This window comes from Chamaea fasciata, unplaced genomic scaffold (assembly GCF_029207755.1).
Source record: "Chamaea fasciata isolate MVZ Bird 193981 ecotype frontalis unplaced genomic scaffold, bChaFas1.0.hap1 SCAF_90, whole genome shotgun sequence".
Lineage (NCBI taxonomy): Eukaryota > Metazoa > Chordata > Aves > Passeriformes > Sylviidae > Chamaea > Chamaea fasciata.
In genome coordinates, this window is record NW_027094175.1 from 170,850 (window position 1) to 194,789 (window position 23,940).

At 62.4% G+C, this 23,940-nt stretch overlaps 1 long non-coding RNA gene across 1 annotated transcript; it reads right to left on the reverse strand.

The window, feature by feature from the left end:
* Nucleotides 1-18,620: 18,620 nt before the first annotated feature.
* Nucleotides 18,621-20,736, reverse strand: LOC136304433 (uncharacterized). The gene is made up of 4 exons (XR_010724567.1): nucleotides 20,597-20,736; nucleotides 20,311-20,462; nucleotides 19,604-19,739; nucleotides 18,621-18,790 (listed from the first exon to the last, which is right to left on the reverse strand). It is a non-coding gene; the product is annotated as an uncharacterized lncRNA (long non-coding RNA).
* Between the last annotated feature and the right edge of the window lie 3,204 nt (nucleotides 20,737-23,940).

Genomic DNA, 23,940 nt, shown 5'->3' on the forward strand with positions numbered 1-23,940 from the left:
TCAGCCAAAAACCAGCAGCTCTGCTACTCACCGTCTCTTAAGCAGGACCGGGTCCTCGGGCCCCGTGTGTGCTTCAGCTGAGCTCGGAGGCCGACGCTCGCAGCGCCAAAGCCTTAGAGGCATTACTGGCACCGAGCCCACCCACCGTGGCCTCCATTAGGGCTGTGAGCATCCCCGGTCAGAGCAGGACAGGAACGCAGGGTGGACATCCCCGGTGAACCTCAACCCTGTGGACTCGGCCCCACCACTGTCACTTCCTGCCTGGCCCTAGCTTAGGGTTACTGCCTGCACCTCTCAGGACTTCTGGCATTGCCTTGCCATTAGGATTGCTGCCTGCACCTGCTCTCAGGGAAACAGTGTTGGAAGCAGCACTGTGAGGACCGGGATACCTGTACTCTGACTTGTATCCTAGGCTGTACCCCTGATTTTCACTGTGTGTTCTCTAGTCCTTCAGTCCTTTACCTCAGCCTCTGTGTGTATCACTGTAACCTCCCCCCTTCTGAACCCTGCTTCTTTTAAGCCCTAGACCTTGCAGCCGGGGACGCTCTGCACCGTTAGGGTCCCAAGAGCTGTCCCGCACGCAGGACAGGTACATCCACAGTTGTTCCCTGCCTACCCTAAGAAACGTGGCCCTGAGACAGGGCAGAGGCTGACAGAGCCGAACTCTTTGCGGTGGCAAAAGGCACGAAGCCTTACCAACCGCCGCCTCGAGAGGGAAATCAGGAGCACTTCCACCGGCTGCAGAGAGACAGGGAATCCCAGGGTGGGTGGGGCGGGAAACCCCCGTTATCCCCAGCCCTGCTGGATCCTGCTCCCCACTATCGCTTCCTGCCTGGCCCTAGCCTGACTGTGTCTGCACAGGTCAGAGCTTCTGGTGTGTTCCTGCACTAGGGCTGCTGCCTGCACCTGCTCTCAGGGGAAGTGTGCTGGTAGCAGTGCTGTGAGGGCCGCTACACCTGTACTCTGACTTGTATCCTAGCCTGTTCCCCTGGTTTTCACCGTGTGTCCTCTAGTCCTTGAGTCCTTTACCTCAGCCTCTGTGTGTGTGGCTACACCTCCCCCCTTCTAAACCCAACTTCTTTAGAGCCCTACACCTCGCAGCCAGGCCTTCTGGCATTGTCCTGCATAAGGGCTCCTGCCTGTACCCGCACTCAGGGAAACGGGCATGTCTTTAGGGCTACTCCTTCGGGTTTGGGTCGGGCTGGTACACCTGTACTCTCAATTGGCACATCTTGGACATCCCTATCTCCAAACCTGACTCAAAAACCCCTCCTGACAAGTCCTGACCCAGCACTCCACTTTCATCCCCTCTGTGGCTCTGAACCCTCCACTTATCTCTTGGACGTCTGGGGATGAGAATCCATGTCGGGTGCCACAGAAGGCCGCCTCGCCCTCTGGGAATTTCCTGCTGTCACCGGGCTGCTGTCTCTTATTCGGCTACAAGAAATAAAACAAACATCGATGTATGATCTCAGCAGATCTGTTGGCCAATCGGTCAGGGCGTAAGACAAGTGGACCACCTCAAACACACAAACAATAACATAAGCTGAAGAGTTACACCGGAAACACCACTACACTTAACTGCATAAATACATAAATTTTCAAACAGACAACCCCAAAAAAATTCCAGCAAAAAAAGCCAACTCTTATCACCCCCAGTCAAACTACTGAATATAATAAAAACAACCCCACGTCCAATCCCCTCAATAATACTCCAGAACATATACCCAGAGCGCCCCCAAAGTTAAAGACCTCCCGCTAGCCAAATAAAAAGGAAAAAGCCCATGTCTTGCAACCTATATTAATTCATTAACTTAAAGCTTTAAAAATAAACATTAAAGTTTAAACCTTTAGATAACACTAGCACACCATAGACGCCAATCCCATCACTACATGCCAAACCAAAACTTATTTCAACCTTTTGTGCTGCTGCTGCTCGGCACAAAGGTTTGTCCCTCAGCACCTCCTGAAGTAATGTTCCATGCCCAAGGCCTCCCCCAGCCCCTGTGAGATGAACTCACCATCCTTCCATGAGCCTCACCTGGGAGCCCAGCATAAACCCCTCTCCTCCCGCAGCTCCGTGCCAAACTGAGCTCGGGCTCCCCTCTTAAAGCAGTGCTGGCAGGACCCGCCCCCTCGTTATCCTTTACAGCTTCCACCTGTCCCCTCATCAGTGTGACAGCTCTCACCTGGGGCTGCTCTGTCCCCTCATCAGTGTGACAGCTCTCACCTGGGGCTGCTCTGTCCCCTCAATCAGCCTGTGACAGCTCTCACCTGCAGCTGCTGCCAGTCCCTGCTGCTCATTTCCTGGACATTGCACTGTGTGCACTGACACGCTGGGGCACCGGGCTTTCCTTGCTGTGAATAAGGATCCCTCTTCTCCTGCACGTGCCCAAGGCTGAAACTGGGATTCCACCTCCTAAATTCCGTTTGTGTGAGGTTCACAATTCCTAAGGAAATTTCCCAGCAATCGTTACCCTTCATTTACATTTTCTCCTTTGGAATCATTACTACCTTGTCTTTCTGTGCAAGGGTTTCCAAACGTTCATTGGGAGTTCAGTAGCCGGGTTGGCTTGTTTATAACATAGCTGACAATCCCAGGCTCAATCCAAACACCCAGAGATACAGGGAAATATGGAGACAGTTTATAAATACTGCCCACCTCTGACCCTGAATTCTTCATCGCACATCCTTGGAGCAGATTTACTCCATCCTTTCTTCCCAGCAGCACCTCTCCAGCACAAATCTCACTTCTCACACCTGTTTCTTCCCACAAACCAAACAGAAATCTACTACAGGGCGAGGCGGGGAGGGGCAAGGCCGGTCACGGGGCAGAGCCCCCGGGCCCTCAGGGCGGGCCGGGGGGATCGGAGCAGAGCCCGGGCCGGGTTGGAGCCGGAGCCGGTCTGAGGGCGGAGGCCCCGGGCCCTCAGCGCGGGCCGGGGGGCGGGGGCGGTTCCCGGGGCCCGCTGTCCAATCAGCACTGCCGATGCCTCAGCGAGCCCGCCAATCGCGGGGATTCAAAAGGGTGGCGGAAGTAGCTGCTGCTCTATGGGCTCGGTGAGGAACGCCCCGGTGGGGTCCCGGCGCCGTGCACTTGGGACCCGCCCCGCGCCCCTGAAGCCGCGCCCCCGGTACTGCCCGGCCCCGGCTGCCTCCGGCCCCGCCTCACAGAGCCCCGGCTCCGCCCCGGCCCCGCCCCGAGCCCGCCCCGGCTCTGCCCCTGCTCCGCCCCGAGCCCACCCCGAGCCTGCCCCGGCTCCGCCCCGAGCCCGCCCCGGCTCCGCCCCGGCTCCGCCCAGAGCCCGCCCCGGCTCCGCCCAGAGCCCGCCCCGGCTCCGCCCCGAGCCCGCCCCGGCTCCGCCCAGAGCCCGCCCCGGCTCCGCCCCGAGCCCGCCCCGGATCCGCCCAAAGCCCGCCCCGGATCCGCCCCGAGCACGCCCCGGCTTGGGGGCGGGACCATCGCCCGCGGCCGCGCCCCGCCCCTCGCAGCTGAGCCGAGCCGAGCCGAGCCGAGGTTGCTCGCGGCCCTGCGCGGAGCCAGGCGGGGCCGGGAATGGGAGCGGGCGTTCTGGTTCGGGTCCTGTCAGTGTCGGCTGCGGCTCCCGAGCGGTGCGGCCCCCCCCGGCGGGCGGGCTGTGGGTCTCGGGGCCTGAGGCCCAAGCTGGCGTTGCGGTCGGGATCGGGACCGGGATCGCTGCGGGCGGCAGGAGCCGCTCCTGCTCCGCCAGCAGCCGGAGCTGCGCTGGGGTCCTGCCGGGGCTCTGGGCACGGGAGGACGGCGGCGGCGATTTCCTCTGATAACCTCTGATATCGACCCCCCCACAGCATCATTGATCCCCACCCGAGTGTCACTGACCCCCCCAATGTCATTGATGCCCCCCCAATATTCCATTGATCTTCCCTCAGCGTCACTGACCCCCCCCAATATTCCACTGATCTCCCCACTTGATCCCGCCCTTTTTCTCCCCTCACGTTTCCCGCCCTTTTTCTCCCCTCACGTTTGCCGCACTTTTTCGTGGGGAACGACCCCTGAGGGGTCCTGTGGAGGGATTCTGGAGGTCCGAGGGGTGAATTTGGGGTTTGGAGGGAGGTTTTGGGGGGTCCCAGGGATGGATTTGGGGGTTTTTGGGGGTCCAAGGGATGGATTTGGGGGTCCCGGGGTGGATCTGGGGTCCTGGGGAGGTTTTGGGGGGTCCCAAGGGTGGATTTGGGTTTCATGGGGAGGGGATTGGGGGTTTTTTGGGGCCTCAGGGGTGAATTTGGGGTCCGGGGAGAGGTTTTGGGGGTTTTTTGGGGTCCCAGGGGTGAATTTGGGGTCTGGGGAGGGGTTTTTGGGGGTCCCTCACCTGCAGGGCGTCGCGGGGGTGGCAGGGGGAGGGGGCAGCGGGGGGGGCCCAGCGCCCACCCCCCCTTGGGCTTCAGGAGGGCGTCGATGAGACCGAAACAGCTCGGGGGGGGGGGTCAAAAACGGGGGGGGTCACGGGCTGGAACCCCCCAGTGCCCCCCAAACCACCCCCAGGGCCCCCCCGACCTCCAGGAGCCCGCAAAACCCTCCTCAGGTTCCTTTGATGCCTCAAATGGGCTGCCCAAACCTCCCGAAGATCCCCCAAAAACACCCAAAGCAGCCCCCAGGACTCCCCCCAGACCCCCCAAACCCCTCCAGGACAACTCGGGACCCCCAGGACCCCCAAAAATCCGCCCCCCCCCTCCCCCTGAGGCCTCGTTTGACCCGCTCCACGTTGCGGACAGGCACCAGCTGATCAAGCCACAAGCACCAGCACCTGCGGGACTGGGATGGACTGGGAGCACTGGGAGGGTGATCAGAGAGAATTGGGATGGACGGTGAGTGGACTGGGATGAACTGGCAGGCGTGTGGGGGTCCATGGTGGGCACACGGTGCCTTACTGGTCTATACTGGGATGGGTCCAATGGCCCCAGGGGAGGGGGTGTGGCCACACTGGTCCAGACTAGGAGGGGTGTCACCATGGCGCCGGAGGCGGAGTCGAGGATACGAGCGAGACAGGGACACCTAGGGGACAGCCAGGGCACCCCCAGGGACACCTAGGCGATAGCCAGGGCACCCCCAGGGACAGCCAGGGCACCCACAGGGACACCCAGGGCACCCCCAGGGACACCTAGGGGACAGCCATGGCACCCCCCAGGGACACCAACGGGACAGCCAGAGCACCCCAAGGACAGCCAGGGCACCCCCAGGGACACCTAGGGGACAGCCAGGGCACCCCAGGGAATGCCAGGGCACCCCCAGGGGCACCAAGGGGACAGCCAGGGCACCTCCAGGGACACCTAGGGGACAGCCAGGGCACCCCCAGGGACACCTAGGGTACAGGCAGGGCACCCCAGGGACAGCCAGGGCACCCCAGGGACACATAGGGGACAGCCAGGGTACCCCCAGGGACACCTAGGGGACAGCCTGGGCAGCCCCAGGGACAGCCGGGGCACCCCTAGGGCACCCCAGGGACACCCAGGGCACCCCCAGGGACAGCTAGGGGACAGCCAGGGCATCCCCAGGGACACCAGAGCACCCCCAGGGACACTTAGGGGACAGCCAGGGCCCTCCCAGGGACACCAGGGTACACCCAGGGCCCCCCCAGGGACAGAGAAGGCACCCCTAGGGACACCTATGGGACAGCCAGGGACCCCCAGGGACAGCCAGAGCACCCCAGGGACGCCTTGGGGACAGCAAGGCACCCCAAGGACACCTAGGGGACAGCCAGGGCACCCCAGGGAAAGCCAGGGCACCCCAGGGACACCTAGGGGACAGGCAGGGCACCCCCAGGGACACCTAGGGGACAGCAAGGCACCCCAGGGACACTTAGGGGACAGCCAGGGCACCCCCAGGGACACCAAGGGGACAGCCAGGGCACCTACAGGGACACCTAGGGGACAGCCAGGGCACCCACAGGGACACCAAGGGGACAGCCAGGGCACCTCCAGGGACACCTAGGGGACAGCCAGGGCACCCCAGGGACAGCCGGGGCACCCCCAGGGACACAAAGGGGACAGCCAGGGTACCCCAGGGACCCCTAGGGGACAGCCTGGGCACCCCAGGGACACCCAGGGCACCCCCAGGGACAGCTAGGGGACAGCCAGGGCACCCCAGGGACACCCAGGGCACCCCCAGGGACACCTAAGAGACAGCCAGGGCACCCCAGGGAAAACCTAGGGGACAGCCAGGGCACCCCAGGGACAGCCAGGGCGCCCCCAGGGACACATAGGGGACAGCCAGGGTACCCCCATGGACCCCTAGGGGACAGCCCGGGCACCCCCAGGGACAGCCAGGGCACCCCCAGGGACACGTAGGGGACAGCCAGGGCACACCAGGGACAGCCAGGGCACCCCCAGGGACACCTAGGGGACAGCCAGGGCACCCCAGGGACACCCAGGGCACCCCCAGGGACAGCTAGGGGACAGCCTGGGCACCCTAGGGACACCTAGGGGATAGCCAGGGCACCCCCAGGGACACCAAGGGGATAGCCAGGGCACATCCAGGGACACATAGGGGACAGCCAGGGCACCCCAGGGACACCTAGCGCACAGCCAGCGCACCCTAGGGACAGCCAAGGCACCCCCAGGGACACCTAGGGAACAGCCACGGCACCCCAAGGGACACCTAGGGGACAGCCAGGGCACCCCAGGGACAGCCAGGGCGCCCCCAGGGACTCCCACGGCACCCCCAGGGACAGCCAGGGCACCCCAGGGACACCCAGGGCACCCCCAGGAACACGTAGGGGACAGCCAGGGCACACCAGGGACAGCCAGGGCACCCCCAGGGACACCCAGGGCACCCCCAGGGACAGCTAGGGGACAGCCTGGGCATCCTAGGGACACCTAGGGGAAAGCCAGGGCACCCCCAGGGACACCAAGGGGATAGCCAGGGCACATCCAGGGACACCTAGGGCACAGCCAGTACACCCCAGGGAATGTCAGGGCACCCCCAGGAACACATAGGGGACAGCCAGGGCACCCCAGGGAATGTCAGGGCACCCCCAGGAACACATAGGGGACAGCCAGGGCACCCCAGGGACAGCCAGGGCACCCCCAGGGACACCTAGGGGACAGCCAGGGCACCCCAGGGAATGCCAGAGCACCCCCAGGGACACCAAGGGGACAGCCAGGGCACCTCCAGGGACACCTAGGGGACAGCCAGGGCACCCCAGGAACATATAGGGGACAGCCAGGGTACCCCCAGGGACACCTAGGGGACAGCCAGGGCACTCCCAGGGACACCCAGGGCACCCCCAGGGACAGCTAGGGGACAGCCAGGGCACCCACAGGGACACCCAGGGCACCCCCAGGGACACATGGGACAGCCAGAGCACCCCAGGGACACCCAGGGCACCCCCAAAGACACCTAGGGGACAGCCAGGGCACCCCCAGGGACACCAAGGGGACAGCCAGGGCCCCCCAGGGACACCTAGAAGACAACCAGGGCCCCCTCAGGGACAGCCAGGGCCCCCCAAGGGACAGCAAGGGCACCTCCAGGGACACCAAAGGGACAGCCAGGGCACCCCAGGGACAACTACGGGAAAGCCAGGGCACCCCTACGGACACCTAAAGGAAAGCCTGGGTACCCCAGGGACAGCCAGGGCACCCCAGGGACACCCAGGGCACCGCCAGGGACAGCTAGGGGACAGCCAGGGCACCCACAGGGACACCCAGGGCACCCCCAGGGACACCTAGGAGACAGCCAGGACACCCCAAGGGACACCTAGGGGACAGGCAGGGCACCCTAGGGACAGCCAGGGCTCCCCCAGGGACAACTAGGGGACAGCCAGGGACCCCCAGGGAATCCTAGGGGACAGTCAGGGCACTCCAGGGACACCTATGGGGAACCCCAGAGCACCCCAAGGACAGCCAGGGCACCCCCAGGGACACCTCGGGGACAGGCAGGGCACCCCCAGGGACACCTAGGGGACAGCCAGGGCACCCCCAGGGACACCTAGGGGACAGCCAAGGCAACCCTAGGGACACCTAGGGGACAGCCAGGGCACCCTCAGGGACACGGAGGGGACAGCCAGGGCACCCCAGGGACAGGCAGGGCACCCAGAGGGCCAGAAAGGGCACCCCCCAGGGCGCCCCAGGGACACCTAGGGGACAGGTAGGGACACCTAGGGGACAGACAGGCCATGCCCAGGGCCACCCAGGGTACCCACAGGGACACCAAGGGGACAGCCAGGGCACCCCCAGGGACACCTAGGGGACAGCCAGGGCACCCCCAGGGACAGCCAGGGAACCCCCAGGGCACCCGAAAGACACCCAGGGCACCCGCAGGGACACCAAGGGGACAGCCAGGGACCCCCAGGGACAGCCAGGGCACCCCAGGGACACGAAGGGGACAGCCAGGGACCCCCAGGCACAGCCAGGGCACCCCAGGGACACCTAGGGGACAGCCAGGGCCCCCACAGGGACAGCCAGGGCCCCCCCAGGGACAGACAAGGTACCCCTAGGGACACTTAAGGGACAGCCAGGGCCCTGACAGGGACACCCAGGGCACCCCCAGGGACACCTAGGGGACAGACAGGGCACCCCCAGGGACACCAGGGCATCCCCAAGGACACCTAGGGGACAGCCAGGGCACCCCAGGGAAAGCCAGGGCACCCCAGGGACACCGAGGGGACAGCCAGGGCACCCCAGGGACACTCAGGGCACCCACAGGGCCAGGAAGGGCACGCCCAGGGCGCCCCAGGACCACCCAGGGCACCCACAGGGACACCAAGGGGACAGCCAGGGTACCCCCAGGGACACCTAGGGGACAGCCAGGGCCCCCCAGGGACACCTAGAAGACAGCCAGGGCACCACAGGAACAGCCAGGGCACCCCAGGGGACACCCAGGGGACCCCAGGGACACCTAGGGGACAGCCAGGGCACCCAGAGGGACACCCAGGGCACCCCCAGGGACACGTAGGGGACAGCTAGGGCACCCCAGGGACAGCCAGGGCCCCCCCAGGGATAGCCAGGGCATCCCCGGGGACACCTAGGGGACAGCCAGGGCACCCCAGGGACACCAAGGGCACCCCCAGGGACACCAAGGGGACAGCCAGGGCACCTCCAGGGACACCTATGGGACAGCCAGGGCACCCCCAGGGACACCAAGGGGACAGCCAGGGCACCTCCAGGGACACCTAGGGGACAGGGAGGTCACCCCCAGGGACACCAAGGGGACAGCCACGGCACCCCAGGGACACCTAGGGGACAGGGAGGTCACCCCCAGGGACACCTAGGGGACAGCCAGGGCACCCCAGGGACACGTAGGGGACAGCTAGGGCACACCAGGGACAGCCAGGGCACCCCCAGGGACACCTAGGGGACAGCCAGGGCACCCCAGGGACACCCAGGGCACCCCCAGGGACAGCTAGGGGACAGCCAGGGCATCCCCAGGGACACCAGAGCACCCCCAGGGACACTTAGGGGACAGCCAGGGCCCTCCCAGGGACACCAGGGTACACCCAGGGCCCCCCCAGGGACAGACAAGGCACCCCTAGGGACACCTATGGGACAGCCAGGGACCCCCAGGGACAGCCAGGGCACCCCCAGGGACACCTAGGGGACAGCCAGGGCACCCCAGGGACGCCTTGGGGACAGCAAGGCACCCCAAGGACACCTAGGGGACAGCCAGGGCACCCCAGGGACACTCAGGGCACCCCAGGGACACCTAGGGGACATCAAGGGCACCCCAGAGGCAGCCACGGCACCCCACAGATAGCCAGGGAATCCCCAGGGACAGCTAAGGGACAGCCAGGGCACCCCCAGGGACACCTAAGGAACAGCCAGGGCACCCCCAGGGACACCTATGGGACAGCCAGGGCAGCCCTGGGACACCTAGGGGACAGCCAGGGCACCCCCAGGGACACCTATAGGAAAGCCTGGGCACCCCAGGGACAGCCAGGGAACCCCAGGGACACCTAGGGGACAGCCAGGGCCCCCACAGGGACACTCAGGGCACCCCAGGGACACCTAGGGGACATCAAGGGCACCCCAGAGGCAGCCACGGCACCCCACAGATAGCCAGGGAACCCCCAGGGACACCTAAGGGACAGCCAGGGCACCCCCAGGGACACCTAAGGAAAAGCCAGGGCACCCCCAGGGACACCTATGGGACAGCCAGGGCAGCCCTGGGACACCTAGGGGACAGCCAGGGCACCCCCAGGGACACCTATAGGAAAGCCTGGGCACTACAGGGACAGCCAGGGCACCCCAGGGACACCTAGGGGACAGCCAGGGCCTACCAGGGACACCTAGAAGACAGCCAGGGCACCACAGGAACAGCCAGGGCACCCCCGGGGACACCCAGGGGACCCCAGGGACACCTAGGGGACAGCCAGGGCACCCAGAGGGACACCCAGGGCACCCCCAGGGACACCTAGGGGACAGCCAGGGAACCCCCAGGGACACCTAGGGGACAGTCAGGGCACTCCAGGGACACCCTGGGCACCCCCAGGGACACATAAGGGACAGCCAGGGTACCCCAGGGACACCAAGGGGACAGCCAGGGCACCCCCAGGGACACCTAGGGGACAGCTAGGGCACCCCAGGGACAGCCAGGGCCCCCCGAGGGATAGCCAGGGCATCCCCGGGGACACCTAGGGGACAGCCAGGGCACCCCAGGGACACCCAGGGCACCCCCAGGGACACCAAGGGGACAGCCAGGGCACCTCCAGAGACACCTATGGGACAGGCAGGGCACCCCCAGGGACACCAAGGGGACAGCCAGGGCACCTCCAGGGACACCTAGGGGACAGGCAGGTCACCCCCAGGGACACCTAGGGGACAGCCAGGGCACCCCAGGGACAGCCAGGGTACCCCCAGGGACCCCTAGGGGACAGCCGGGGTACCCCCAGGGACAGCCGGGGCACCCCTAGAGCACCTCAGGGACACCCAGGGCACCCCCAGGGACACGTAGGGGACAGCTAGGGCACACCAGGGACAGCCAGGGCACCCCCAGGGACACCTAGGGGTCAGCCAGGGCACCCCAGGGACACCCAGGGCTCCCCCAGGGACAACTAGGGGACAGCCAGGGACCCCCAGGGACACCTAGGTGACAGCCAGGGCACTCCCAGGGACACCTAGGGGACAGGCAGGGCACCCTAGGGTCAGCCAGGGCTCCCCCAGGGACAACTAGGGGACAGCCAGTGAACCCCCAGGGACACCTAGGGGACAGTCAGGGCACTCCAGGGACACCTAGGGGACAGCCAGAGCACCCCAAGGACAGCCAGGGCACCCCCAGGGACACCTCGGGGACAGGCAGGGCACCCCCAGGGACACCTAGGGGACAGGCAGGGCACCCCCAGGGACACATAAGGGACAGCCAGGGTACCCCAGGGACACCAAGGGGACAGCCAGGGCACCCCCAGGGACACCTAGGGGACAGCTAGGGCACCCCAGGGACAGCCAGGGCCCCCCCAGGGATAGCCAGGGCATCCCCGGGGACACCTAGGGGACAGCCAGGGCACCCCAGGGACACCCAGGGCACCCCCAGGGACACCAAGGGGACATCCAGGGCACCTCCAGGGACACCTATGGGACAGCCAGGGCACCCCCAGGGACACCAAGGGGACAGCCAGGGCACCTCCAGGGACACCTAGGGGACAGGCAGGTCACCCCCAGGGACACCAAGGGGACAGCCACGGCACCCCAGGGACACCTAGGGGACAGCCTGGGCATCCCCAGGGACAGCCGGGGCACCCCTAGAGCACCTCAGGGACACCCAGGGCACCCCCAGGGACACGTAGGGGACAGCTAGGGCACACCAGGGACAGCCAGGGCACCCCCAGGGACACCTAGGGGACAGCCAGGGCACCCCAGGGACACCCAGGGCACCCCCAGGGACAGCTAGGGGACAGCCAGGGCATCCCCAGGGACACCAGAGCACCCCCAGGGACACTTAGGGGACAGCCAGGGCCCTCCCAGGGACACCAGGGTACACCCAGGGCCCCCCCAGGGACAGACAAGGCACCCCTAGGGACACCTATGGGACAGCCAGGGACCCCCAGGGACAGCCAGGGCACCCCCAGGGACACCTAGGGGACAGCCAGGGCACCCCAGGGACGCCTTGGGGACAGCAAGGCACCCCAAGGACACCTAGGGGACAGCCAGGGCACCCCAGGGAAAGCCAGGGCACCCCAGGGACACCTAGGGGACAGCCAGGGACCCCCAGGGACAGCCAGGGCACCCCCAGGGACTCCAGGGCATCCCCAGGGACACCTAGGGGACAGGCAGGGCACCCCCAGGTACAGCCAGGGGACAGCCAGGGCCCCCTCAGAGGTTGAAGGGGCCCCCCCGCTCCAAACCCAGCACGGATGCCTGCGTTGCGGCTCCCCAAAAACCCATGGCCGCCCCCCGAGCTGATATCGACCCCCCCACAGCATCATTGATCCCCACCCGAGTGTCACTGACCCCCCCAATGTCATTGATGCCCCCCCAATATTCCATTGATCCTTCCTCAGCGTCGCTGACCCCCCCCAAAATTCCATTGATCCCCTCCACTTGATCCCGCCCTTTTTCTCCCCACACGTTTCCCGCACTTTTTCGTGGGGAACGACCCCTGAGGGGTCCTGTGGAAGGATTCTGGAGGTCCGAGGGGTGAATTTGGGGTTTGAAGGGAGGTTTTGGGGGGTCCCAGGGATGGATTTGGGGGTTTTTGGGGGTCCAAGGGATGGATTTGGGGGTCCCGGGGTGGATCTGGGGTCCTGGGGAGGTTTTGGGGGGTCCCAGGGGTGGATTTGGGGTTCATGGGGAGGGGTTGGGGGGTTTTTTTGGGGCCTCAGGGGTGAATTTGGGGTCCGGGGAGAGGTTTTGGGGGTTTTTTGGGGTCCCAGGGGTGAATTTGGGGTCCGGGGAGGGGTTTTTGGGGGTCCCTCACCTGCAGGGCGTCGCGGGGGTGGCAGGGGGAGGGGGCAGCGGGGGGGGCCCAGCGCCCACCCCCCCCTTGGGCTTCAGGAGGGCGTCGATGAGACCGAAACAGCTCGGGGGGGGGGGGGGGTCAAAAACGGGGGGGGGTCACGGGCTGGAACCCCCCAGTGCCCCCCAAACCACCCCCAGGGCCCCCCCGACCTCCAGGAGCCCGCAAAACCCTCCTCAGGTTCCTTTGATGCCTCAAATGGGCCGCCCAAACCTCCCGAAGATCCCCGAAAAACACCCACAGCAGCCCCTTGAGACTCCCCGCAGACCCCCCAAACCCCTCCAGGACAACTCGGGACCCCCAGGACCCCCCAAAATCCGCCCCCCCCTCCCCCTGAGGCCTCATTTGACCCGCTCCAAGTTGCGGACAGGCACCAGCTGATCAAGCCACAAGCACCAGCACCTGCGGGACTGGGATGGACTGGGAGCACTGGGAGGGTGATCAGAGAGAACTGGGATGGACGGGGAGTGGACTGGGACGAACTGGCAGGCGTGTGGGGGTCCATGGTGGGCACACGGTGCCTTACTGGTCTGTACTGGAATGGGTCTAATGGCCCCAGGGGAGGGGGTGTGGCCACACTGGTCCAGACTGGGAGGGGTGTCACCATGGCGCCGGAGGCGGAGTCGAGGATACGAGCGAGGCAGAGACACCTAGGGGACAGCCAGGGCACCCCCAGGGACACCTAGGGGACAGCCAGGGCACCCCAGGGATACCTAGGGGACAGCCAGGGACGCCCAGGGACAGCCAGGGCACCCCAGGGACACCTAGGGGACAGCCAGGGACCCCCAGGGACAGCCAGGTCACCCCTAGGGACACCTATGGGACAGCCAGGGCACCGTAGGGAAACCTAGGGGACAGCCAGGGTACCCCCAGGGACACCTATAGGAAAGCCTGGGCACTACAGGGACAGCCAGGGCACCCCAGGGACACCTAGGGGACAGCCAGGGCCCCCCAGGGACACCTAGAAGACAGCCAGGGCACCACAGGAACAGCCAGGGCACCCCCGGGGACACCCAGGGGACCCCAGGGACACCTAGGGGACAGCCAGGGCACCCAGAGGGACACCCAGGGCACCCCCAGGGACACCTAGGGGACAGCCAGGGAACCCCCAGGGACACCTAGGGGACAGTCAGGGCACTCCAGGGACACCTAGGGGACAGCCAGAGCACCCCAAGGACAGCCAGGGCACCCCCAGGGACACCTCGGGGAAAGGCAGGGCACCCCCAGGGACACCTAGGGGACAGCAAGGCACCCCAGGGACACCCTGGGCACCCCCAGGGACACATAAGGGACAGCCAGGGTACCCCAGGGACACCAAGGGGACAGCCAGGGCACCCCCAGGGACACCTAGGGGACAGCTAGGGCACCCCAGGGACAGCCAGGGCCCCCCGAGGGATAGCCAGGGCATCCCCGGGGACACCTAGGGGACAGCCAGGGCACCCCAGGGACACCCAGGGCACCCCCAGGGACACCAAGGGGACAGCCAGGGCACCTCCAGAGACACCTATGGGACAGCCAGGGCACCCCCAGGGACACCAAGGGGACAGCCAGGGCACCTCCAGGGACACCTAGGGGACAGGCAGGTCACCCCCAGGGACACCTAGGGGACAGCCAGGGCACCCCAGGGACAGCCAGGGTACCCCCAGGGACCCCTAGGGGACAGCCGGGGTACCCCCAGGGACAGCCGGGGCACCCCCAGGGACAACTAGGGGACAGCCAGGGACCCCCAGGGACACCTAGGTGACAGCCAGGGCACTCCCAGGGACACCTAGGGGACAGGCAGGGCACCCTAGGGTCAGCCAGTGAACCCCCAGGGACACCTAGGGGACAGTCAGGGCACTCCAGGGACACCTAGGGGACAGCCAGAGCACCCCAAGGACAGCCAGGGCACCCCCAGGGACACCTCGGGGACAGGCAGGGCACCCCCAGGGACACCTAGGGGACAGGCAGGGCACCCCCAGGGACACCTAGGGGACAGCAAGGCACCCCAGGGACACCCTGGGCACCCCCAGGGACACATAAGGGACAGCCAGGGTACCCCAGGGACACCAAGGGGACAGCCAGGGCACCCCCAGGGACACCTAGGGGACAGCTAGGGCACCCCAGGGACAGCCAGGGCCCCCCCAGGGATAGCCAGGGCACCCCCAGGGACACCAAGGGGACATCCAGGGCACCTCCAGGGACACCTATGGGACAGCCAGGGCACCCCCAGGGACACCAAGGGGACAGCCAGGGCACCTCCAGGGACACCTAGGGGACAGGCAGGTCACCCCCAGGGACACCTAGGGGACAGCCTGGGCATCCCCAGGGACAGCCGGGGCACCCCTAGAGCACCTCAGGGACACCCAGGGCACCCCCAGGGACACGTAGGGGACAGCTAGGGCACACCAGGGACAGCCAGGGCACCCCCAGGGACACCTAGGGGACAGCCAGGGCACCCCAGGGACACCCAGGGCACCCCCAGGGACAGCTAGGGGACAGCCAGGGCATCCCCAGGGACACCAGAGCACCCCCAGGGACACTTAGGGGACAGCCAGGGCCCTCCCAGGGACACCAGGGTACACCCAGGGCCCCCCCAGGGACAGACAAGGCACCCCTAGGGACACCTATGGGACAGCCAGGGACCCCCAGGGACAGCCAGGGCACCCCCAGGGACACCTAGGGGACAGCCAGGGCACCCCAGGGACGCCTTGGGGACAGCAAGGCATCCCAAGGACACCTAGGGGACAGCCAGGGCACCCCAGGGAAAGCCAGGGCACCCCAGGGACACCTAGGGGACAGCCAGGGACCCCCAGGGACAGCCAGGGCACCCCCAGGGACTCCAGGGCATCCCCAGGGACACCTAGGGGACAGGCAGGGCACCCCCAGGTACAGCCAGGGGACAGCCAGGGCACCCTAGGGACAGCCAGGGCACCCCCAGGGACACCTAGGGCACAGCCAGGGCCCCCTCAGAGGTTGAAGGGGCCCCCCCGCTCCAAACCCAGCACGGATGCCTGCGTTGCGGCTCCCCAAAAACCCATGGCCGCCCCTCGAGCTGATATCGACCCCCCCACAGCATCATTGATCCCCACCCGAGTGTCACTGACCCCCCCAATGTCATTGATGCCCCCCCAATATTCCATTGATCCTTCCTCAGCGTCGCTGACCCCCCCCAAAATTCCATTGATCCCCTCCACTTGATCCCGCCCTTTTTCTCCCCACACGTTTCCCGCACTTTTTCGTGGGGAACGACCCCTGAGGGGTCCTGTGGAAGGATTCTGGAGGTCCGAGGGGTGAATTTGGGGTTTGAAGGGAGGTTTTGGGGGGTCCCAGGGATGGATTTGGGGGTTTTTGGGGGTCCAAGGGATGGATTTGGGGGTCCCGGGGTGGATCTGGGGTCCTGGCGAGGTTTTGGGGGGTCCCAGGGGTGGATTTGGGGTTCATGGGGAGGGGTTGGGGGGTTTTTTGGGGCCTCAGGGGTGAATTTGGGGTCCGGGGAGAGGTTTTGGGGGTTTTTTGGGGTCCCAGGGGTGAATTTGGGGTCTGGGGAGGGGTTTTTGGGGGTCCCTCACCTGCAGGGCGTCGCGGGGGTGGCAGGGGGAGGGGGCAGCGGGGGGGCCCAGCGCCCACCCCCCCTTGGGCTTCAGGAGGGCGTCGATGAGACCGAAACAGCTCGGGGGGGGGGGGGGGTCAAAAACGGGGGGGGGGTCACGGGCTGGAACCCCCCAGTGCCCCCCAAACAACCCCCAGGGCCCCCCCGACCTCCAGGAGCCCGCAAAACCCTCCTCAGGTTCCTTTGATGCCTCAAATGGGCCGCCCAAACCTCCCGAAGATCCCCGAAAAACACCCACAGCAGCCCCTTGAGACTCCCCGCAGACCCCCCAAACCCCTCCAGGACAACTCGGGACCCCCAGGACCCCCCAAAATCCGCCCCCCCCTCCCCCTGAGGCCTCATTTGACCCGCTCCACGTTGCGGACAGGCACCAGCTGATCAAGCCACAAGCACCAGCACCTGCGGGACTGGGATGGACTGGGAGCACTGGGAGGGTGATCAGAGGGAACTGGGATGGACGGTGAGTGGACTGGGACGAACTGGCAGGCGTGTGGGGGTCCATGGTGGGCACACGGTGCCTTACTGGTCTGTACTGGGATGGGTCTAATGGCCCCAGGGGAGGGGGTGTGGCCACACTGGTCCAGACTGGGAGGGGTGTCACCATGGCGCCGGAGGCGGAGTCGAGGATACGAGCGAGGCAGGGACACCTAGGGGACAGCCAGGGCACCCCAGGGACACCTAGGGGACAGCCAGGGCACCCACAGGGACACCTAAGGAACAGCCAGGGCACCCCCAGGGACACGTATGAGACAGCCAGGGCAGCCCTGGGACACCTAGGGGACAGCCAGGGCACCCCAGGGACACCTAAAGGAAAGCCTGGGCACCCCAGGGACAGCCAGGGCACCCCAGGGACACCTAGGGGACAGCCAGGGCCCCCACAGGGACAGCCAGGGCCCCCCAATGGACAGCAAGGGCACCTCCAGGGACACCTAAAGGACAGCCAGGGCACCCCAGGGACAACTAAGGGACAGCCAGGGCATCCCTAGGGACACCTAAACGAAAGCCTGGGTACCCCAGGGACAGCCAGGGCACCCAAGGGACACCTAGGGGACAGCCAGGGCCCCCACAGGGACAGCCAGGGCCCCCCCAGGGACAGACAAGGTACCCCTAGGGACACATAAGGGAACGCCAGGGCCCTGACAGGGACACCCAGGGCACCCCCAGGGACAGCTAGGGGACAGCCAGGGCATCCCCAGGGACACCAGAGCACCCCCAGGGACACTTAGGGGACAGCCAGGGCCCTCTCAGGGACACCAGGGTACCCCCAGGGACAGCCAGGGCACCCCCAGGGACACCTAGGAAGACAGCCAGGGCCCCCCCAGGGACAGACAAGGTACCCCTAGGGGACAGTCAGGGCACCCCCAGGGACACCTAAAAGACAGCCAGGGCAGCCCTGGGACACCTAGGGGACAGGCAGGGCACCCCCAGGGACACCTAAGAGACAGCCAGGGCACCCCAGGGACAGTCAGGTCCCCCCAAGGGACACCTAGTGGACAGCCCGTGGACCCCAAGGGACACCTAGGGGACAGCCAGGGCACTCCAGGGACACCTAGGGGACAGCCAGGGCAACCCCAGGGACAGCCAGAGCACCCCAGGGACACCTAGGGGACAGCCAGGGCGCCCCCAGGGCCACCTAGGGGAAAGCCAGGGCACCCAGAGCTCCAAGTGCTCTCCAAGGCAGGCTCAAAACCCTTACCAACGATTGGCTTTAATAAAGCAACTCACACAAAGTCACCAGCACCACACGGTTGGTCTGTAACGGCTGCAACAAAATACGCCCTTCTGGAAGCAGTTCAGCACTTACTGATCACTTCTTTGTTTTGGCACTTCCCAGCCAGGGCCTGCGGGGCCTCCTGCAGATGCAGGTCTTCGCTGACAAGGCTCCACTTGTGCAGCAGCAGCAGGATTAGGGGCAGGAGCAGGAGCAGCTCCCTGAAATTTTAGAAAATATTAGAAAAATACAGGCAAAAATCTCACCTCTGTCCTCCCCTAAGAACATCCCTAGGACATCATCCCAGTTTTTCCCAGCTAGGAGCTGCAAGGAATTCAGGCAGGGGAATTGACATCAGGGAACAGCTTTGTAAAGTCAAAGGCAGAAAGAGAAGATCCACCAGCAAAGGGCAGGAAAGGGGAAAGGTTTCTGAAAACATTTCTGCAGTCTAATTAATAATTATTTCTGCTTCCCCAGCGAGAAGAACACAAACTCACAGCCATTCAGGCCTGACAGTCCCCTGCAGCCAGAGCTCAGCACACATCCACAGAAGCAAGTCCAGCATCTGAAAGAAAAAAAAAAAAAAAAAAAAAAAAAAAAAACACAATCAAACCAGAAGGAAAAGGTGATTTCTTTGGCTTCAAAGTTATTTCAAGTTCTTAAAGCCCAACACAGCTGATAGGAGAAACAGAGTCAGGGCTCCTGGCAGACAGAGGGTGTTTTCCCCCCCAGGGGACTGCAGAGGAATTGTCTGGGACTTGGACTGTCCCTCGGGGTGACACCAGTTGCTGTGACTTTTATCATTCCATATGTTTGACTCCCAAAACTTCCCAGCCCAGGGGCTTGAGCTGACAGGGCAGCACAAAGATTGTTCTCTGTGTGGTGCCCAGATTTGGGGTTCACTGTCACCTTTGCTAGTTTAGATGAATTATACCCACGGCCCCGAATTCCCTGCTCAGTTCCTGCTGCAATAACCTCACAGTGCCTCACAGAGCATGGATATTCCCACGCAGAGCTGCTGCTTGAATGCCAGACGTGTCAGGAACCAGCAGAGCTTCCAAGGAAGCTCAGCAGGATGGGGACAGGATAGGTTTTTATTCCATAGATTTGGTTAATTCTAACCCTCATCCCCTGGGGGTCACCTGTCAGATTTCCCTGGAATTCAGCCACCCCCTGAGCTCGGGCTCCAGGTGATGTTTCAGAGCAGGAGAAGGCACTGGCCGGCCTGTGCTGAGGCAGCCCCTGTGCCCTCGGGAGGACACAGCTCCCTGCAGGAGCTCAGCTCCTTTCCGAGCCCCAGCAGTGGCCTCTGCAAGTGCCTTTCCCTCAGGCAAGGGATGCCCATCCCTGCCTTCAGCACACCTCCAGTGGGACCCACCTGCAAAAGCTTTCCATCACTTCTGCACTCCGGCTGACTCCCTGGAAAAGTCCAGACTTCATCCAAACGAAACTCCATCCCACTCAAACCTTTGATTTTGAGGCATCTCCGAGGGCCGTTGCTCTGGATTTAATTTCTGTGAGGGAGGAGCACCTTGGCTTTAATGCTGCCGATGGGTGATGTCCTCAGGCTGAAAGGGAGGGGATTTGGGGTGGCCAGGACATCCCTGGCAACTGTGTGGGAGCTCCGGGAGGTGGGAATTGCTGTCTGAGCCCCTCTGCAGACAGCCCGAGCCGCCGTTCCCGGGCAATGCCAGCTGTTCCCTGGGGAGCTCTTGGGCTGTGGGTGCCTCTGTCCGGGCTGCAGCATCTCCCCGTGCCCGGTGGGAGCAGCCCCTGGCCGAGGAGCCGCGGCAGCCCCGGGGCCGTGTCCGTGCCAGCCCCGAGCCCGGCCCCGGGCCCTGCGTTTGGCCGCCGCTGCCACGGGCGGGGCCCCGCAGGCACAGCTCCTCCCCTGCACATCATCCCAGGGCTGCTGGCCCCGCTGGGGCTGCCGGCCTCCTTCCTCCCTGCGCCTCCGGGCACCCGGGACACCTGCAGGAAACACCGAGGGACACTGCAGGCGGCACGGGGGGGCACCGAGGCCTCCGGCCAGAAAAGCAGCCCCGGCCTCAGCAGCTGCCATCAGTTTGGCCCGGCAACACTCACCTGCAGGAAACGCCCCTGTGCGGGTGGGACCGGCCCTGCCTCTCTCCAGAACTTTGGCCGTGGAAGAAGGGAAGCCTCAGGACTTGTCCTGCTCTTTTCCGCCCAGAAAGAGACTTTGTGTAAGTACTTTTACGGCAGCTGTTGAGTAAATCCTGGAAAGGACAGGAAATCAGCGTCACTGGAAGAGCTTTGTGCTGTCGTGACCTGCCAGCCAGTTCTGCCCTCGAGCCATTCCAGGGGCTGCTGTGTGAAGCAGCTTTGGCAGAGAAGGCGGCACTGCACTTACCTTAGTGGGGCCAAGCGTTGCCATCCTATGGAGGTCCATCCCCATAATGCAGAGATTGGTTCAGCTGCTTGGAGCAGAGTCCGGGTAATGCCAAGGTGCTGAGTTCGATTCTCAAACGGTCCGTCTGCTTGAGAGTCAGATTTTAGGATCCCTCTCAGGCTCAGTATATCCTGTGACCTGGAAATAAGAGGAAAATTCTCGGCTGAGTTTTAATAAAACAGCTTTTGCCATTGCAGGGTGTGAGCTGCACTCGGTGATTTTCGGCCGCGATGAGCCCCACGAGCATTCCGCCCTTCCTTGCCGCCATCTTGGTTGCGTCTGAGGCCACTTCCGGTCCCGCCGGCATCTTTTTTGCGGCACCGCTAAGGCCCCCGGCAGGTGTTTACACAGACGCCTGACTAAATCCACGAATCCGAACCCGGAGGCGGCGCGGATGAGCACATGGCCGGTGTCTGCACACCTGGAAACGCCGCGGAAAATTGCGCCCGGGCGGCGCTGTAGTCGGGGTTTTTGTGCAGGCATCTGCGTAAACGCCTACAGGGTCCTTATTTTTTCCCGCCCTTTTGGCCGCCCTTTTTAGAAGGTCAGGCGCCTCGCGTCTCGCCGCCATCTTGGTAGTGGAACCCACTAAAATGCCCCCTCGGCCGCTCACACAAGCGCCTGACTCAATGGACTGCCGCCCGCGGCGCCGCTGCGCCCCCATCCCGTGTCCGCACACCCGCAAACGCCGCGGAAAATCGCGCCCGGACGGCTCCGGGGTCCGGGTGGCGCGCGCAGGCAGCCGGCTGCCACGCGCCCGGGCTCCTTGCCTTTTTCCCTCCCTTTCGGCCCCGAGCTGCGGGCGGACGGGCGGCAGCGCCGCCCCCGAGCTCACAATGCGGGGCTGCCACGCGCGTCGGGGACGGGCGGGGGGGGACAGCTGCACTACCGCTCTTTGCCCACAGGGTGGCAGCACTGCCGCACGGCTCCGGCGGGACGGTCATGGGGGGCAGCTGCACTACCGCTCTTTGCCCACAGGGTGGCAGCATTGCCGCACAGATCAGGCGGGACGGGCGGGAGGGACAGCTGCACTACCGCTCTTTGCCCACACGATGGCAGCATTGCCGCACAGATCAGGCGGGACGGGCGGGAGGGACAGCTGCACTACCGCTGTTTGCCCACACGGTGGCAGCATTGCCGCACAGATCGGGCGGGCCGGGCGGGGGGGAAGCTGCACTACCGCTCTCTGCCCACAGGGTGGCAGCACTGCCGCGCGGCGGCGCGGAGCGGAGCCATAAACGAACGTGCCCAGAAATGCCCTTCCGAACAGCCTCCGGAATAAATGGCCCAAAAGACCCCCGAGCACACCTGCGAGAGCCCTGCCAGCAACCAGACCGAAACAAAAAAGCCTTTCGTTCAGGCTCTATTTCAATATTTTTTATCTTTGTGATTCTGATATTTACATTAATCATTACAATTCAGCTTTTATATTATGTACATTATACATCATGTATTATGTTTATTATACTATTATATTTATTATATATATTAAGTATAGAAAGTTATATATAAAATAATTTATTATTTATTATGTAATGTTATAAATAATAATACATTTCATTTAAATATCATGATTATGTACATTATAGATGTTTATATTATGTATATTATATATATTTATAAAACGTGTAGTATGTAATAATATATTGTGTATTTATTATTTATATTATTTTTCATATCCTATACTTTTTGTTATTTTTCTTTTTCATTATTTTTTAATTCGTTTGTTTATATTTTAAACGATATTTTACACTAGATGAATTCATTAACCTAACACATCAGAAACACAATTAATTTGAATTAAATGAGCCTGGTTTTCTAAGGGGTAAAGTTTTAATCTTTATTCAAATAATATGGGCATGTTTTCTCTTTCTCTATGGTTTTTTTTTGGTGGGTTGCGGGGGAGTTTAGTTTGTGGGTTTTCTTTTTTTGTTCGCTTTGTTTTGGAGTTCTTTGCTAATAAACAAGCAGGGTCGGAGAGTTCAAAATAAAACGTCTACTTTGTTTTTATTGCCCCCTCTGAAATACGCCTCGACAGCCTGGACAGCAGGCTGCTGCTGGTAACACTGTGCACGGGTAGGAGGAGACCTGGTCGGGGCTGGGAAGGAAAAAACGGCACCACGGTGGTCACAGCTTTCTCCCTTCAGGAGTTTTATGGAGCAGAAAATACAGAGCTTTTGCCAACTGCGCTCTCTGTGACATCCCGACGTCCAGCGGGCACCGAGGTCATTTCTCATCTTTCTTGCCAACAGCCAAACCCCCAGGCGCCCGGGGGAAGAAAGAGTATGGGGAAAAAAAAAAAGGAACAAAGAAAACATGAAAAAATAAACCAAAACTATAGAAAATAATAAATAAAATTAAAATACCAAAAGAAAAAAAATTTCAAAGTAACAAAAAAGTGGAAAAAAAATTTAAACAAAAAATTAAAATAAAAAACTAAAAGTAGTTTTAACAAGTAAATAAATAGCTAAAGAAAAAAATATAAAAATTAAAAAACGGAAGAAAAAGTCTTTGAAAAACCACAAAACGCAACATGAGAAACCACAACAAAAGAGCATAAAAATACAAAAATAACAAGAAATAAAATACAAAATTAAATAAATGCAGCTTTCACCTCCTGCCACTGCCTAAAAAAGCACCATGGCTTTCCTCAATTATGCAGCAATAAGGGAAACAAACCCAGTGCCCCCCAGAACAGAAGGTTTTCTAGACAATTCCCACTTTTGCTTGGAAACAAATTCTATTTTAGTGGGAAGCTCATTTTGGACAAACACCCAAATGTGCCAAGGTAGGAAAGAACCACCCCCCTGTGTCCAAGGAACAGCAGCTAGGCCTGGATTCAGGTTTTAATGGCATTTATGTAATTAAAAATGCAGTAAATTGAACTTTACAAAGAGATGAATCATGGCAAATAAATACTTCAACGTTTTCTTGGGAATTCACAGAATTTTGTGGAGATGGTGCTGGACAATTCCTGATTTACCAACATTAATTGGGTAAATTTCCTTGGAAATGTGCTCTACAAGGTGCAAAAATTCCAATTAGGATGGAAAATTGGAATAAATAAATATTCCCTTACTAAAATCAGAGAGAAAATCAGAGTTATTCCTTCAAATAAAAGGAAGGAATAACATCTAAATCCAAGCTTGCCTGGAAAACAAGCTCAGGAATTTCTAACATTGAAAACTTTTGCAAGAGTCATGAAGTTGGTGAAAGTTCATGGAATGATGATTTAAAATCTGCTTCCTCTGCTCTAATTTAAAGGGAAGTGGGAATTCAACAGGTCCAGTTACTCCTATCCAACC